Source organism: Eptesicus fuscus, chromosome 12 (genome assembly GCF_027574615.1).
Source record: "Eptesicus fuscus isolate TK198812 chromosome 12, DD_ASM_mEF_20220401, whole genome shotgun sequence".
Taxonomy (NCBI): Eukaryota; Metazoa; Chordata; class Mammalia; order Chiroptera; family Vespertilionidae; genus Eptesicus; species Eptesicus fuscus.
In genome coordinates, this window is record NC_072484.1 from 3,253,986 (window position 1) to 3,257,951 (window position 3,966).

The window sequence follows — 3,966 nt, forward strand, 5'->3', positions numbered from 1 at the left end:
GATCCAGTCATACTCTGGGTATTTGCATTTCACCTTTTGGGAGTTTATGAATTATTTTCAATGCTCAATACACCCTTCCAGTAAGCCATGTGCCACGTTTTAAAATATTACATATTATTTGTTCTTTATATGCGGAAATTATATATTGAATCTAAATATATACAGATTTTATATTGTACTCTGTCATTTTACATTAATTATTATTTACCAAGAAATTATTGTCTTGAAATGTTATATCTTATAGAAAAGCAAAGTATTTTATCAATTGCATTGTAATCAAATCTGTAACCATGCAACTCTAAGTTTTGTTATTCATGGACAGCCATTGCTTTACTCTGATGCATTTGCAGGTATATTATAGCTTTAGAAAAATCCATGAAAAGGACTCTAAACTGCAGCCTCTAAACAGGTCATATCTTTTTTTTTTAATTTCTTTATTGATTAAGGTGTCACATATTTGTCCTCATCCCCCCATTCCCATTCCACACCCCTCCCCACAGATGCCCCAACCCCCTGTTGAACTTAACCGTTGGATAGGCTCATATGCATGCACACAAGTCCTTTGGTTGATCTCTCCCCCCTCCTCCCAACCTCCCCTATCCTCCCTCTGAGGCCCGATAGTCCGATCGATGCCTCCTTGTTTCTGGTTCTGTTCTTGTTCCTCAGTCTATGTTGTTCATTATTTCCCCTAGATGAGCGAGATCATATGTCACTAGATATATACTTATAAGAACTGAATGTGAGACGGGCAATAATAGTTATGCTGACAGGCAAATGAATCAGTCTGTAGTGAGTTTCTTTCTGGACCAACAGTTCTTTTGAGACCCAATTTCAATGTCCACCAGTTCCTTATGTGTACATGTCAGCACTGACCCCTCAGCTCTGGATGGTGGACAAATGGTGGTAACGGAGGTCCGACTCCCTCTGGTTTGGTCTCGGCCGGACCCAGGGGCATGGCTTCACCCAGACTAAGGGGAACGTGGCCTCACCCAGACCCAAGGGGCGCGTGGCCTCACCCGGGCCCGGGACCCAGCCTCACTCGGATGGATCCAAGGGCACACGGCCTCACCCGGACCCAGGATCCGGCTTCACCTGTACCCAGGGGCGCAAGGCCTCACCCGGACCCAGGGGCACATGGCCTCACCCGGGCCCAGGGACCCAGCCTCATCCGGGTTCAGTGGCACGTGGTCTCACCCGGACCCAGGGGCGCATGGCCTCACCCGGGCCCAGGGACGCAGCCTCACCCGGGACCAGGGGCGCAAGGCCTCACCCGGACCCAGGGGCACATGGCCTCACCCGGGCCCAGGGACCCAGCCACACCCGGGTCCAGGGACACATGGCCTCACCCGGACCCAGGGGCACGTGGCCTCACCCGGATAAACAGGTCATATCTTTGAACTGAATGGAGATTTACGGAACTTCAAGGAATAACTGAATTCAAAAAATACTGGCAAATAATCAGGATAAACAAAAATAGTTATGGGACTAAATGAGTTGAGAATAATTATTCTTATGACTGTTAAATAATGTTGATTTTTTTTTTTTTTGGTTTGTTTCATTTTCCTTTATTTTTTTTTTTTAAAGCCCCTAAGTTCTATGGCTTCCATGAAGCATCAGAGAAACAGAAGTGCCATTTCTTTACACTTTGTAAAGCAACACCTAGATGCACACACCACCGCCAACGCCCCAGCGGCTCCGCCCACCGGACCCTGACTGCCTGGCCTCTGCCGCTCCCGTGGGCTGAGATGGGGCTTTAAGGCGCTTACTTCTGGCGGCTCAGACACAAGACGCCCTCACACCGGGCACAGCCTTGGCCCAGCGGCCACACAGGTGGCTGCCCCAGGCTCCAGGAGCAGGTGCAGCAGGAACACCTGCGGGCCATGCCGCCCAAGCTTTGGTGAGGCATTTTGTTGGGGTGCCACTCCCACCGCGCCTTCCCCTTTGATTTAGGGAGGCCCAGGGTGGGCTCGCCCCTGGCAGCAATGCCCCACAGCGCCCCCTGGAGAAAATGGCCTTTGGATGGGGGGGACGAGGTAGACTTATGACACTAATGGGGCCGCCAGCTCACAGGACTCACTTCAGCAGACCGGGCGGAGGGGCAGGGCAGGCGGTGTTTTCCTTTCCTGGTTTTAATGGTTAATGCTCTTGGAAGGGAGAACTAGACACAGGTGAAGAAATTTCGGCCCAAGTCTTATGTGGAGGAAGTAACCCACGTGGCGGTGAGCAGCTCGGGGCCACAGTCTATGCCTTGGCCGTGGGCCACCCCGGCGAGCTGCTCCAGGAACCGCGGCGGAGGGTGTGGGACCACAGCCAGGGTCACTGGGCCTCTGCATGACTTCCTCTTCCTCCTCTTGAAGGAGCAGCAGTGTCACCGCCACCGGTGTCCCCGCCACCTCTGCCTCTGCAGGCGCTGTGAGGGGGCGTTGGAGGGACCGGCAGTGGGGCCGCCCGCATTCAGCTCTCGTGGCTGGAATTCAGGGCCCCGTTTTTGCTGGGCTTTGTCCCTAGGCTGCGTTTGCCCAGGCAGGTGGGTGCGAGCTGTGCCCCTGGGCGCAGGCAGGGGCTCCCCGCCCAGTTGCACTCACAGGGGAACACGAAGCCGCTGCGGTCCAAGAGGCCTGTGAGAGCTTGCGCAGGTAGCCCTCGTCAGGCTTCTCGAAGAAGTCCGGGCGCCGCAGGTACAGAGCGCAGGTTCGTGGCCATCTCCTCGGGGCGGCTCTCGCAGAGCGCCTCCAGGGGCGTGGCCCACTTGGTGTCCCCGATCGTGGGGTAGCGCTCTTTGAGCAGGTCCCTGAGCCCCTGCCAGGGCAGGCTGCCATGCAGGAAGCACGTGAACACGTGGCCTAGCGCCTCCAGGTCGTCAGGGCGCTCTGCCCCTTGCCAGGCGTGTATTGATGCTCAAGGAGCGCTGTGCCCTTCAGGCTTTTGTGCTCGCGGGAGGGTTGCGCTTCTTAGTCCCGGGGTCCTGTACTCCTTGGCCAGGCCAAAGCCGCTGATGTGGATGGCGTGCTGTGCTTGCTGCCCGGCTGCCCCACCAGGAAGTCCTCCGGCTTCACCTCGTGGCAGACGGGGCTCTTGGTAAGCACATACTCCATGCATGTGATCAGCTGGATGGCGATCATGAGCACAGTCTTGAGCGGGCATGTGTGGTCACACAGATGGAGTAGGTCCTCCAGGCTGGCCGAGCAGCTCCAGCACCATGGCGCTGTACCTCCCGCTCGGGCCAGAGGGACCTGACGGACACCCTCTGCGAACCAGCTGCTGGTAGAGGCGGTGTTCCAGGCGCAGCTGCAGTGCCTGCACTTAATGGGCTCCAATTGGAGAGCTAAGTATCCACTGGTATAGAGATTCTGTCCGAGCCAAGCTCCCCGAAGTTGCCACAGCCTATCTTCTTCCCGACCTGGAATTTGGGGCCCACCATCAGGACCCCCGGACTGGTCCCCGTGTGCTGACACTGTGGCTGGTTGGGCCACCAGCCTTGGACATTCTCCAGCCTTCCTCTGACGCCCCTTCCCCTCTTTTCTTGTCAAAATCCATAAGTTCGTTGAACCCTGGCCTCTCCACGTGGCTCTGCTGCTGCACAGACACCAATGCACCTGGCAGACGCCTGGCGAGTGAGATGTGGGTACTTGCAAGGGCCAGGCCACGGAACTCATCTCGGTGACCTCAAAGTCGCTCTCAGGGGAGGACACATTCTGCTGACAGGTCCCACCACCCCAAATCTCATGGCTCCCAGCTCGCGGCCTCTACCGTGGCCGTGGCCCAGTGGCCGAACGGCCGAGCTGGGTGGCCAGTGCTCCCGCAGCAGCGCTATGCGGGCCCTGTAAGGGCCCCACTCCCAGAGCCACCGCGCCCTCACAGCTGGCCACATGTTGGGCACTGACTGTCCCTGCTGCACCGGCTTGTGGCTCACAGTGTTGCCATGGACCTCACTTACGCCACCAGTGTCGCCGGCAGCTGCTGCCA

General features: G+C 56.3%; 1 pseudogene; it reads right to left on the reverse strand.

The window, feature by feature from the left end:
- Positions 1-2,368: 2,368 nt before the first annotated feature.
- Positions 2,369-3,537, reverse strand: LOC103303532 (casein kinase I-like; annotated as a pseudogene).
- Positions 3,538-3,966: the final 429 nt, after the last annotated feature.